The 14,501-nt window shown below is 40.6% G+C and overlaps 1 protein-coding gene across 5 annotated transcripts in view; it reads left to right on the forward strand.

Moving 5' to 3' along the window:
- NEXN (nexilin F-actin binding protein) overlaps positions 1–14,501 on the forward strand; it is a 48,951-nt gene that overhangs the window by 545 nt on the left and 33,905 nt on the right. The window lies entirely within an intron of this gene.

The following is a 14,501-nucleotide window of genomic DNA, read 5'->3' on the forward strand; positions in this document are numbered from 1 at the left end:
AGCGGCGTCCGGCGGGCGCGGCGGGGTGGCTGCCCGGCTCGGCGCTCTGGCCGCGCGAACCGGCCTCTGGCTCTGGGGGCCGTTTGCTGGCCCTGCCCCCCTGCTTTCAGCCCCGCTCGTGCAGAGTGGGCCGAGTTGCGTTCGGGTCCTTTCCCCACTCCTGCAGGGAAGAGCCCTCCGCGAGCGGAGTGGGTGCAGTCCCTTCGCTCTACCCTTGGGGTCCAAGCAGGTATAAAGTTCAGTGTCGTCCCCCCACCCACCACGTGCCCCCGGCGCGGTCTCCGTCTCCGCCCGCGATGCCTGCTGTTTTTAAGAGAAATAATTCCTGGTCTGTCCCTGCGGAGGCTGGGGAGTAAAATGTGATTTAATAGCCTATATCTACCCCCTCCCTCCAAAGTATGTTTTGGAGGCGATTTTGTCCGAGGTGGGATGTCGGGGTTGCGCGGCTACAGTTGGAAGTTGGAGTGCATAACGTGGTCACCTCTTGAGACCTCCCTTGTCCCTCTGCTTTTTGAAAATGCGAAGCCATTCCGACTGCTTATAAACTGTGAAACGCTCTGCAATGCTAAAAATGTATTGGCATTTGCAAAGAAAATAACCAAGTTGAGAGGTTAGTTGATTATCGCAATGGCTTCGAGGTCTTTATTTTATATTTATTTAAGGTCCATAACGCAAACAAAGAGAGTTGGGGGGAGGGTGCGGAGGCGAGAGAGGGAGAACAAGGTAAAAATAGCATAAGGGAGATGTCCTAACAAAATGTCTGTCCTAGGGAAAGAGGCAGGTAGAAAAATGAAGTGAGCCATAAGAAATAGTTCCATGAGCAAAGGAATGGGAGCATCATTCATCAGCTAAAGTTTGTTAATGAATTTATGTAACGGGCCCACTGGCCTGCGAGTCACAACATAGCTATGTGTTGGGTAGTACCATTAAGTAAACCCGAGTATTTATACCATCTTAGTCACACGTCATTAATTGAACCTCATCATCCCCCCCTCCGCGGTCCGTCCTTGTACAGCTTAAATAACCGCCATAAGAAAACCCAAGGTACACCTAAGTCTCTGAAATTCTTTTGAGTTTGAGGTGTGCGAAAGTGGAAAAATGCACAAGTAATCAAATGGAGCAACTGTCTTCTGGGGAGATGTGTTTAATATAAATGAAATTTGATTATTTAATATAAGATTCATTCTCACAGGTATTAGCCCCCTATTTTTGAAGATCTTTTATATTTTTGACTGGGATAATTTAAATAAAAATGTGGGGAATTGTGTATTTTATCTGCAACAACTTCCTTAAGGAGCCCTGAGCAAAAACCACAACAAAATTCTTTTACATCCAGTTTCCCTCAATACAGTATTGGTATAATTCAGTTTTAATAGAAGATTCACATTTCTAAATCCATTTTAGGCTGAACTGTACTGAATAGCAATTTTTCTTCCTCACCTTCAATGGAATCTATGCTATTTTTAAAAATTTGATATGTAAGACTGATCATTGTCAAAATGTATGTCATCTTGAGAGGGCTATTTTTAGCATCAACAAAGGAATGCGTTATCTAGGCTTTTGAACAGTATTTTTCCCCTGAAATTACACTTGAAGTATTTAGGTTAGGGTTTCATTTGTGAACAGAATGAAAACTGAGTATGTATATTTGGAAGATTAATTGGGGATTTAGATTGCTTGGAAGCCGAGTGACCTAAAATGACATACTTCATTTAGGAAAAAAAATAAAATAAAACCTGTTATTTTTGAAACACCCTAAAGGCAAATAAAGGTATTGTTTAAATAAAAACACATGCCTACAAGAAAGAAAACAATGCAGTAAATGTAGAAAAATGTGTAATAGACACGCAGATGTCTAAAAGTTTTTATGGAAGAGAGGACTGAGTACATTTTATAGTATGTGGGCCATATACACACAAAAAATGTCTTGGTAATCTACTTTATAATTTAAGAGGGAAAATAACCTACAACATTCTTAATAATTTCACCCATTTCTGTTCTTCTTTAATCAGTTTGTGGTCTATATCACCTGTGTAGTTTCTTTCACATTCTCTTCTGGTTTTGTAATTGCAAAATTACGTATTATTTACATATACTTAGAATTGGTAAATTTCTCTCTCTCTCTTTTTTTTTAAAGATTTTATTTATTTATTCGACAGAGATAGAGACAGCCAGCGAGAGAGGGAGGGAACACAAGCAGGGGGAGTGGGAGAGGAAGAAGCAGGCTCATAGAGGAGGAGCCTGATGTGGGGCTCGATCCCACAACGCTGGATCACGCCCTGAGCTGAAGGCAGACGCTTAACCGCTGTGCCACCCAGGTGCCCCGGTAAATTTTCTCTTTCGGTTTAAATATTCAGTTCATAATTTGTCTGGTCTTACAGTAGTATACTTTCTACACTCTAGGGTGAGTGGATTTTTACCCTGACATCCAACTTCTAGTAAAATGTTTTTGTTCTAAAGTTACTGTAAGCACATTATAGGTATGGTTAAAAATGATCAAGAATGGAAAAGGGGGCTTTCAAAACGGGACACGTGTCCTGTTGGTGTTTTGATAGGTCTCCTCCCTTCCCCTGCACACAGGATTTTTCTCTCGCGTGGCCGTAGCTCGGGGAGACCACGTGGGCAAGCCCCTGGGGCAGTATCTGCTGGCCAGTAAGTGTTCAGTACCCCTTCTCTTTCTCCCCACTCCTCCTTTTCCCCCCCCTTCTTGTCATCTCCTTTTGCTGTCAGATTAGAAGACAGATTGGGGCTCCCTGGGCCACGTTTTGAGGTTGGTGAAATTTGACTTCTACCTTCCTTTCTGTGCCTCTTTCTTGTCCTTTCCTCCCCTTTGACTGTGCCTCCTTTCAGGCCAAACTAGGCCTCCCTTTGTCTCTCCGTTTTCTCAGTGCGACCTTCCTTTAGATCAGGGCCACAAATTGGCAGCCAGAAAGCCGTCTTCAGCCACAGGCATACTTACGAATTGGTACATTTTGTGATAAGGATTTCCAGCCTCTCCTGCAAAACTGGGTCGTTTCTGCATAGCAGCAGTACCCTGGGACTAGGTAGTTGCTTCCCCCTCAGGGCACACATACCCCTTCTGACACCGTCTCCACCTTCCCTATTACCTTACAACCCATAGTCACTCATGTTACCTGCCAGTGACACTCCCTGACGTGAGCTTACATTTACTTTGCCTGACTCTAGACCCTTGAGTATGCAGTAGTCCCCTGACCTAAGTATGAGGCAAGTCGGAAGTGATCGGATAGGGAGTCTGGACCCGGCATCAGGAACCTGGACTTGAAATGCTGTAGATAGATTTTGGTTAGCAATCCTTTTCTTAAATAATGTGATCGCGGGAGTGAGAAGAAGAGGTTAACGTTCATTGACACTAATTGCTGGTGTCAATTTGAGCTGGAAGGGACCATGTATAGTTAAGTAAAACATTTTAACTGGTGGGATTACAGAAAGCATAGGGTAGTATTTCTGGGAAAGAAATCTTTCCTAGGAACTCTTAAACGACTCATCTCTCTCCACCCTAGAAGTGTTTAGGAGAGTTTTTTTTTAACCCCTAGAGATTGACCATAAAGAGGAGTTAATTTCTTCTGCCTCCCCACCCTCCCTTCGTTTGCCGCCAGAGGCCTGGGTCTGCCCATTCCCAGCTGTACCCTTCCTTGAAAGGTCATCTTCCACCGCATAGAGGGTGAGGAGGCCCAGTCTCCTCCAGAGATTACCACGTGCATGTGCTTGGGAAACCAGCTTCTGGTTTTTCATGATATCTAGTTTAATGTAAACCCACTCGATCTTATTTTCTATTCATTCATTTATGCATCCTCATCATCAGCCCTCTTTTTGGAGATGTTAGTCATAAGTTTTACAACTTTGGATCAGAGAGTTTTCCTGTTATCTCTTTGTCATTCATCCACTCGCTCAAATATGAATTGCGCTTGTACCGTGTCCTAGTTGTGTGAGACGTTAAGGATAAAGAATGGAGTAGAGTAGCCTTCTTTTAAGGGGCTTGTAGTATGCTGAATGCTCTTTGAAAACTCTCATATACAGTCATAGGAGTGCGAAGTGTTATACATTGTTAACACAGAAGAATAGCAAAGCAGGTTGAAAATAAGATTCTTGGTTATTAGTGAGGAATTTTTTACTGGTAGGAAAAACTCACTATTTCACATAGATAAAATATTTTTGAATTGTGACAAGGTTTATGACTGGTTTTATATTTTTAGTTATCTTTTTAAATTTTATTTATTTACTTGCCAGAGAGAGAGAGAGCACAAGCAGGGGGAGAAGGCAGAGGGAGAAGCAGGCTCCCCACTGAGCAGGGACTGATGCAGGGATCCATCCCAGGACCCTGGGATCACGACCTGAGCCGAAGGCAGACACTTAACCCACTGAGCCACCCAGGCGCCCCATAGAATATTTTTAAAGTATAAGGTTATGATCTCCGTTAACTATATGTAATGTTACATTGTATTTAAGTGTATATTTCTGCTAAAGTGAAAAATGAGAAAAATTTAGGCTCACATTTTATAAAGCTCAAAACAACATTTGTTCCAAAGACTGTAAAGAGATCTTAACATTTACTTGTAGTATATAGTTAAGTGTTCTAAAATCTTAAAGGGACACCGGGGTGGCTCAGTAGTTAAGCGTCTGCCTTCAGCTCAGGTCATGATCCCGAAGTCCTGCGATTGAGCCCCATGTCAAGCCCTACTCAGCGGGGAATCTGCTTCTCCCTCTCCCTGTGCCCCTGTTCATGCTCCCTTGTGCACCCTCTCTCTCTCAAATAAATAAAATCTTAAAAAAAAAAAACTTCTTAAAAGGTGAGACAAAGAATTTACTTGAGTTTAATGAAATGCAGATTTAAAGCTGACCGTCTTGACATTTCTGTTCCTTGAGAAAGGAGATAACACATTAACATAATGAAACAGTTATTATAAATGATAGCTATGATTTTTAAAATTCTTAACTCCTGTGTTATTTGCTACCTTGGAATATTTTAATTGCATGTCTAAAAAGTCAGTTTAGAAAATTTAGAAAATACAGAGGTCAAACATAGATACAGTAATTCTAGAACAGAAATATTAGCATGTGTATTTTTAGATCCGTTGTACTTAGTATTACATTCTATGAGACTTACATATTGTCTCACAGCTTGAGCTTCATAACTTAATATTCAACCTGGAGATTATAACATCCCAAAATTATACTCTATTCTTAAACACATTTTGTCAGGCTATTAAGTCATTTTCAAAAGCTTCTTGAAGCTTATCTCACTAATTGCTATGCCTATTGATGCCAATATTAATATTACCATTAGGCATATTATATATATGTTTTATGTACTTATATTACATAAAAATGGAGAATGATAAGGTGAAATGAGTAGTTGAGTAACAGTCAAGAAACCTAGAGTCTAGTTCCTTGTTCTGTGGCTGAACAGCTTGCAACCTGGATAAGTCACTGAATCTTTTCGTGCCTATTTTTTCATATGGTAGATGAAGGGGTTGGACTAAGTGATCTTTTTTTTTTTTTTAAGAATTATTTGAGAGGGAGTGCACGTGTGGGCACATGTGTGCAAGTGGGGGGGGGCAGAGGGAGAGAATCTTCAAGCAGACTCCCTGCTGAGCACTGAGCTGGACACCCCGCTCAATCCCAAAACCCATGAGATCACGACCTGAGCCAAACCAAGAGTAGGATGCTTAACTGACTGAGCCACTCAGGTTCCCTGGACTAAGCGATCTTTAAGGTCCTTAGATAAAAAGCTCTAAAATTCCATGATTTAAAAAATATATATATTTATTTGACAGAGAGAGGGAGCACAGGCAGGGGGAGCGGGAGAGGGAAAAGCAGGCTCCCCACTGAGTAGGGAGCCCGCTGCAGGGCTCAATCCCAGGACCCTGGGATTATGACCTGACCCAAAGGCAGACGTTTGACTGAGCCACCCAGGTGCCCCAAAATCCATGATTCTTAATCCATGTATAAACAGACCCCAAATGTAATTCTGACAGGTAGTAAAACCTGTTCAAAACTATACTCATTTTCTGACCCTTCAAACATACTTTCAAGTTTAAACTCAATTAGCGGTAACTCTTGTATACTCATTTGTTCAACTGGAAACTTCGAGTTAATTCTTCACAGTATTCTCTCCTCTCCTTCTCCGAATATAAGTGGCCAGAGTTCTTTCAGCAGTACCCCGGCTACAAGGTAAATTCCCTGGAAGCAGGGACTTTGTCTTTTGGTTCACTTTCATCCTTCCATAGCCTAGAATAGTGCCTGGCACATAGTAGGAGCTTGTTAAACAATGGTTAAATAAGTGAATGAATGGGCCACCATGTCCTGTCAATTCCACTTCGGAAATGTCTCTTCCAACTTTTCATTCGTAATGCCACTGTCTCAGTCCAGGCTCTTCTCTTGCCAACATCACTGTGCTTGTGCTCTTCCTTGTCTTCCCCCATTTACTTCAGTTTTCTGCACAGCTGTCAGAAGGCTTTTTCTCTCTAGAATACGTATTTGATTCACATGCTTGCTTTAAAAAATCCTTTTCTGGATCCTCACTGCCTATAAGATCAAATCTAAACTATCTTTTTTTTTAAAGATTTTATTTATTTATTTGACAGAGATAGAGACAGCCAGCGAGAGAGGGAACACAAGCAGGGGGAGTGGGAGAGGAAGAAGCAGGCTCACAGCAGAGGAGCCTGATGTGGGGCTCGATCCCAGAATGCCGGGATCACGCCCTGAGCTGAAGGCAGATGCCTAATGACTGCACCACCCTGGCGCCCCAAATCTAAACTATCTTAATAGGACATTTAGGAATCTTCCCAGTCCGTGCCCAGCCTGTCTTTCTAGTTTCACCATGGATTTGGTGGATAACTTACAGCTCCCCAAATTTACAATGGGCATAAGGAATTGGTGTTTTTGTTCATGTTGATTCTTTTGTCTGAATGTGTGGAATCTATTTATCTTAAATCCTATTTATCTGTCCAGGTCTAAATCAAATATCACCAACTCTGTAACTTTCCTTAACCTCAACCCCCTCCTTCACCCCCATTGTCTTTTCCACAACTTTTCCATGTTTCTATAGCCCTGCATATATATTGCTATTATAGCACTTAATCCTTTGTATTATAATTATTTGCGGTCCCATCTATTTCTCCCAACAAAGCTACTTGATTTCAAAGGCTTTTTCATACATTTTGTATTCCGTTGCCACGCATAACGTCTGGTACAAAGTACGTTCTCCTTTTCACAAAAATACTGTATTATAAATACAGACCAAACGTGACAAATTTGAAAAAAATGCAGCATTTTTGATAAATCATACAGTACTATGCCATAGGCTGTAGTAATATCGCAATACACTGTCTGAAACCTATGGTGGGTACTTCGTTGTCTTCATTTGACACGAATGAGTAATATGTTAGAACGGAATCATTAAACCCCTTCATCATCCCAGCCGTCCGTATTATGATAAAGCTCTTGTTGATGAGCTCCCTGTTTAAACTTATCCTTTGGTGTTTTCTCTTTACTCATTCTTCATAACAATTCATCTGGCTTGTCTGCAATCTTAAACACTTGGAACAGTGCACAGGGACTGAATTGTTGTGTTGCTGCTGCCCCCTGTAGGTGGCCAGGGACATCGCATCTGCCTGTGCACGCGGAAGAAAAGCCACTTAATACTAGATTAGGAAAAGTCTGAGCTTCCCCATGTAAAATCCTTTGACATTCAGGTTACTGACTATAGGAATTAAGTTATTAAAATAACTTCATGTAGCATTCTGTTTTAAAACAGTGAGGGAGTGCCCAGTCCAACTATTATTCCCTTTGTGGAATGAGAACTGACATGATTTGATAGAATGTTCTTTCTTGTAACTCAGCCAATCTCAGAATGTGGTTTTAGAATCCCTGGGTCCCCAAGACCTTTTAGGAGCCTATGAAGCCCTTCCTTTTCCAATTATATGGTCTGTATGAGGCCATATCTTTAAATACTTCAGTCAGAACAACATATCACAATAGTTTGAGTGCAGAAGCAGGTATGAGAATGTATCTGTCTCTTATTAAGCTAGAATTAAAGAGATGTACAAAAATATAAAACAATGCTACTCTTACTGTTTTTATTTTGAAAAAGTTATTTTTCTTTTTTTTTTTTTAAGATTTTATTTATTTATTTGACAGAGAGAGAGAGACAGCCAGCGAGAGAGGGAACACAAGCAGGGGGGAGTGGGAGAGGAAGAAGCAGGCTCCCAGTGGAGGAGCCTGATGTGGGGCTCGATCCCAGAATGCTGGGATCACGCCCTGAGCCAAAGGCAGACGCCCAACGATTGAGCCACCCAGGCGCCCCTGAAAAAGTTATTTTTCATAAAATGTTTGTGTTGATATATGATGGATTTGTTATTTTAAATGACTCTCTTGGGAAGACTTTAACCACTCAAGAAAAATTGTAAGTTTTTATTTGATTAAGTCATTAATAAGATTAAGTTACATATATAGATAAAATATAAGGACTTTTTTTAATATAAGGATGTTTTTAAAGCTGCAGTACGTTTCAGGAAAGACCTGGAGTCTCTATACTGAATAAAGAAGAGTGGAAAGAGTATTTTAATTTACAATATATTGAATATCTGTAGATATAATCTATATAAAAGTTCTCTAAGGCTTCTCAGCATGGCCCAGACATTAAGCCCTGAGCTCAGAAAGTTTGAGAACCACTCCTCTAATTCATAGGCTTTTTTCTACTAGAGGCATTTTTCTTTAACTTTAGAGAACTTATTTTTATGTGTTCACACTTTCAGATGTTTTTTAAATGAATCATTTTCTAACTAACATGTTAGTCATTATATTGGTAATTATCTTTTATCCCATCTAGACTATGAGCTCCATAAAAAGAGATATTTTAGGGGTGCCTGTGTGGCTCAGTTGGTTAAGTGTCCAGCTCTTGATTTCAGCTCAGGTCATGATCTCAGGGTTATGAGACTGAGCCCCTTGCTGGGCTCTGCGCTGGGCATGAAGCCTGCTTAAGATTCTCTCCCCCCCCTTCCCCTCCCACCACCCCCCAAAAATTAAAAAGAGAGATTTTATTCATCTTTGTAGTGCCTTGCCCTGTGTCTAGCCCATTGTGGAAAGAGGTTCAATAAGTTTCTTAAACGAATGAATACTCATTTTAGCTAGTTTCATCTTTTACCATTTCTTCTTAATTCTTCCACACTCCTAAACCTCTAAATCTGTGAAATAACGTGCAAACCAGCTACCGTGTGACCCATTATAGGGATTTAGTTGTTAGTTTCCACTCTTCTCCTTAATTGTGTATAGAGACTCCAGGTCTTTCCTGCAATATACCGTAGCTTTAAAAATATCCTTGCCTCTTATTTAACATATGTAACTTAATTTTATTAATGATTTCATCAAATGAGAACTTAGTGATTTTCTTTGAGTAGTTCAAGTCTTCCCAAGAGAGACTAAAAGGCAAGAATTGAGGGGCTTGACTGAGGGACTAGGTTGGATTGCGTGGTACCCAGGGTGTGGTGGCTGCAGCTGAAGTAGGAGGTACAACACCCAGGAGGTGCTTACGCGTTATGCTGCAGATGGTTCAAAATAAACGAAACAGACTTTGTGTTGTTGAAGATGATGGAAAAAGTGAGCAGTAGCTGAAGCTTCTTGATGGGTATATGAGGGTACATTATTAGTCTCTCTAATTTTGTATGTATCTGAAATTTCCATAATAAAAAGGTAAAGAAGATAGATTAGATGGATGTATCTGGGATGTTTAACCATATAAAAAATGTAAAAGTTTATGCCAGGTATGCCTAGAAGCCTAAGCATATTTAGAGTGTCAGAGACTGAAGGAGAGAAAACATTCATGCGTAGGGTTTAATGGAGAAAATCATGATTTCTATTATAATTAGTTTGGGAAAATACCTCACTGGTTTAAAAAAAAAAAAGTGGCTTGAGAATTGTCATGGAAGGGGGCCCCTGGCTGGCTCAGACGGAGGAGTGTGTGACTGTTGATCTTGAGGTCGGGAGTTTGAGCCCCACAATGGGTGTAGAGGTTACTTAAATAAACAAAAACTTAGAAAAAAAAATGAGCTGTTGAATGTGTATGTTAGGTGAGAGGTTAAAGGAATGGGAAGGGAGACCAGGTCTGAGGGAGGCTGCAGAAGGCCTAATAAGCCCAGATGAGAATGTTAACTGTGGTCCGTGCTGCACTGTGCAGTTAATGTCCTCAGAGCTGGAGTGACCAGAGTTAAGGAGCACAGAGGGGTAGGGGATGCAGTAGTTGAGTCGGTGAGCCTGATGAAGACAGACTGGTGACTTGTTACCCTATTAGAAAGCAAAGGGATCATGGCTAGAAGTTACCATGGGAACTTTTTTAAACCTCATTTTACTAATCATATGTACTTAAAATCATTATTCTGATAAGAACTTTGAAGAAACTGCATTAAAATAGCTTCCCCATAGAAGCTGAGGTAACTTTATGTACTCACCACACTTGGATTCTGGGACCTATGGAAAAGACCTGATAATTCGCAAATGTTTATTAGGATTCTGAAGAAGAGAAAACTGTTAAAGTGGATACTTTGAATTTTAATAGCTTCTTGTCTTATAAGTTTATTAATCAAAATGATAGTAATACATGTGAATACTAAATATTATCTGGTAACTTTATATGAAATTGAAGGAGGGCTTGGGGTCTCTGCTCTAAATCAGCAAATTCCACCTGAGTTTATAGACTAGTGGGTGAAATGTTGACTAATAGCATATAAAAAGGCATGAAAATGGGAGGCAATGATAAAATTAGTCAAAGATTGAATGGATATTTGGATTTTGAGAATATGTTCCCAAAAGATTAATCTGAAAATCTGCAAGTGTCCAATAGCAGATTTTAACACAAGTACTTAATGAACTGTCTGGTTCATTAAGGAAATAAAAGTTGGGTCAAAGGAATGGGGTCTTTTAGACTTCTCAGTTTTGATGATTGTTATGTGGATATTAAAAATCTTTCCATGATGGCTTTTGGGGTTTATTTTAAATTATAATTTATTAGTTCATGGGCATTGAGGCACTGGAGAGGAGTCAATCTGCTATAACCTGGGAAAGGAGCATAAAGTCTACCAGATGTACAGGTGAAAATCTGGGTGGATGTAAGAGAAGTGCAAGCAGTAGTTTGAGAATGGAGGTCATTATCTTGGGTGTCTAACTGAAAAGTGGGGGTATGGTGCATTGCCGCCTTTCAATTCTGTATCAGAGATGGTTGATGTTAGAACTTTACCTGTGTCAGGGCGCCTGGGTGGCTCAGTCCGTTAAGCATCCGACTCTTGTTTTGGGCTCAGGTCATGATCTCAGGGTAGTGAGATCAAGCCCCAGATCGGGCTCTGCACTCAGGGGGGGGAGTCTGCCTGAGGTTCTCTCTCTCTGTCTCCCTCTGGCCCTCCCACACCTCCCTCAAATAAATAAATAATTCTTAAAAAAAAAAAAAAGAACCCTACCTGTGCTTGTAGATAATAAAGCAGACTGGACCATTAAAAAATCCTGTTCCAAGGCTTTGGTGAGAGTTTTGGCCAAGAGACTGTGAACAGCATGAGACTAGGGAGAGCGTCTGTCTGTTCATTGAACTGTATTTCTCAATGCTCAGCAGAGTGCCTGGCACATAGCAGATGCTTAATAAATATTTGTGTAGTAATAAATGGTGTGTTCTATTTATATTGTATTCCTGCATGATGAGAATCATAATGCTAGTAATACATTATATCCAAACAAGCTGTAACTGTTTATAAAGTGCTTCCCTTTAAAGTTGGCAGGATTGACTTACGCAGTAACAGTTATCCCGCATATCTTCTGTATGCCAGGCCCATGCCACAGGCTGTGGGTCCAGCAGTGCATAAACTACAGTCTGTTCTCTCAAAGAGCTCACACTCTGGTAGGGAGGCAGTCAAGAAAGTGGCTCATTACCATACATTATGGTAAATGCTAGAGTCAGGGTAAGTGTGGGGTTGCAGTGGAAACACAGGAGAGTCAAGGAACACTTGCTGGAGAAAAATGACTGTCTAAGACCTGAAAGATGAGTAGGAGTCAGCTAAGAGACAAGGGAATGGGCAGAACTTTAAGCTGAGGGAGCTAGCTGTGCAAAGGCTTGAGGTGTGTCCGTTTTTCCTTGGGGATGATAGAATGGGAGGAAGGTGTGGACAGAGATGAGGCTAAAGAGGCAATGTGAACTACCAACGTGTATGACATCACTGAATAAAAAGTGTAGAGTGAGAAAAAAAGGGCAAAGACTGAAACATGTGGGCAGACAACGTTGAAGAAACAGAAGCAGAGAAGCTCTCAGAGGAGACAGAGGGAATGGTCAGAGATATGAAAGAACAGGGAGAGAGAGGTGTCCTAGAGCCAAGTTAGGAGGATTTCAGAGTGAAGGAGCGGCGGAGACTGTCAGATGCAATCTTGACATTCTGGAGGAGAACGCTGTCCATTTTATTGGGCAATATAATGAGAAAGGCATTCTTTTTCCTATTTTATATAAAAAACTGAAGTGCACAGAAGTAAACTGGCTTGTTCAAGACCATGCATCTAATAAACAGCCCAAACAGAAACCCTAAGACAAATTTTCTGGTTCTAACTCCAGTGCTCTCTCCACCATCATGGTCTTCTTGATGTGTTTAGAAAGTCAGCAGTTAAGGGGCACCTGGGTGGCTCAGTCGTTAAGCGTCTGCCTTCGGCTCAGGGCATGATCCCAGAGTCCTGGGATCGAGCCCCACATCGGGCTCCTCCACTGGGAGCCTGCTTCTTCCTCTCCCACTCTCCCTGCTTGTGTTCCCTCTCTCTCTGGCTGTGTCTCTCTGTCAAATAAATAAATAAAATCTTTTTTTTTTAAAAAAATCAGCAGTTAACTGAGAAAGTGTCATCAGGATAGAATTCTGAACATTTTACTACAAAGGTCCTTAAGCAACAAAAGCTTTAGTAGAATATTTTGAAAGACTTTAAAATACATTTGTATTAACCTTTCTCCAAATTTAAAAAGATACGGGTTTGGAAATTTTTGTATGAGAGAGAGTTTATGAAAACTTAGGACAAAATTGAACCTGAAAATACAATTTTAAAAATTGAAGTGTAATTAACAGTGTTTATTAGTTTCAGGCGTACAACATTGATTCAGCAGTTCTATTCATTATTCAGTATTCACTACGATAAGTGTAGTCACCATTTGTCACCATACACGGTATTATTTACTGTGTTCCTTACGCAGTGCTTTTCATTCCCATGACTTACTTATTTTATAACTGGAGTTTGTACTTCCTAATTCCCTTTATGTATTAGGCCCATCCCTCTAGCTCTCTCCTCTCTGGCAACTACTGGTTTGTTCTCTGTTTTTTAAGAATTTATTGGGTTTGTTTCTTTATTCGTTAGTTTTTTTAGATTCTGCATATAAGTGAAATCATATGGTATTTGTCTTTCTCCCATTTATTTCACCGAGCATAATGCCCTGTAAACCCAAATGGCAAGATCTCTTTCTTTTTTTTATGTCTGAGTAATATTCGTGTGTGTGTGTGTGTGTGTGTGTGTGTGTGACATTTTCTTTATCCATCCACCCATTGATGGACACTTGGGTGGCTTCCATATGTTGGCTACTGTAAATAATGCAGCAGTAAACATAGGGGTGCATGTATCTTTTTGAGTGAGATATGACAATTAGAATGGCAGGCACTGGAATCTCCATACCATTTTTCACAGTGGCTGCACTGGTTTGCAGTCCTGGTGCATTGGGGTTATGTTTTCTCCACATCCTCACCAACACTTACTTCTTATCTTTATGATACTTAGTCATTCTGACAGGTGTGAGGTTATATCTCATTGTGGTTTTGACCTGCATTTCCCTGATGATTAGTGATGTCGGGCATCTTTTCATAGGTCTTTTGACCCTCTGTACATCTTTGAAAAAAATGTCTCTTTGGGTCCCCTGCCCATCTTTCAATCAGATTGTTTTTTTGGTTGAATTGTATAACTTCTTTATATATTTTGTCTTTTAACCCCTTATTGGGTATATCAGTCGCAAATATCTTCTCCCATTAAGCAGGTTGCCTTTTTGCTGGTTGATGGTTTCCTTTGCTGTGTTTCCTTTGTTGTTTTGTTGTAGTCCCAATAGCTTATTTTTGCTTTGGTTTCCCTTGCCTGAGGAGACATATCCATAAATACGTTGCTAAGGGCGATTTCCAAGAGATTACTGCTTGTGTTTTCTTCCAGGAATTTTATGGTTTTAGGTCTCACATTTAGGTCTTTAGTCCATTTTGAGTTTATTTTTGTGTATGGTATAAGAAAGACGAGTTTCATGGGACACCTGGGTGGCTCAATTGGTTAAGCATTTGTCTTCAGCTCAGGTCATGATCCCAGGGTCCTGGGATCAAGTCCTGAGTCGGGCTCCCTGCTCAGCAGGGAGTCTGCTTCTCCCTCTCCACTCCCACCCCCCTGCTTGTTCTCTTTCTCGCTATCTCTCTCTCAAATAAATAAATAAAATCTTAAAAAAAAAA

Source organism: Ailuropoda melanoleuca, chromosome 2 (assembly GCF_002007445.2).
Source record: "Ailuropoda melanoleuca isolate Jingjing chromosome 2, ASM200744v2, whole genome shotgun sequence".
Classification (NCBI taxonomy): domain Eukaryota; kingdom Metazoa; phylum Chordata; class Mammalia; order Carnivora; family Ursidae; genus Ailuropoda; species Ailuropoda melanoleuca.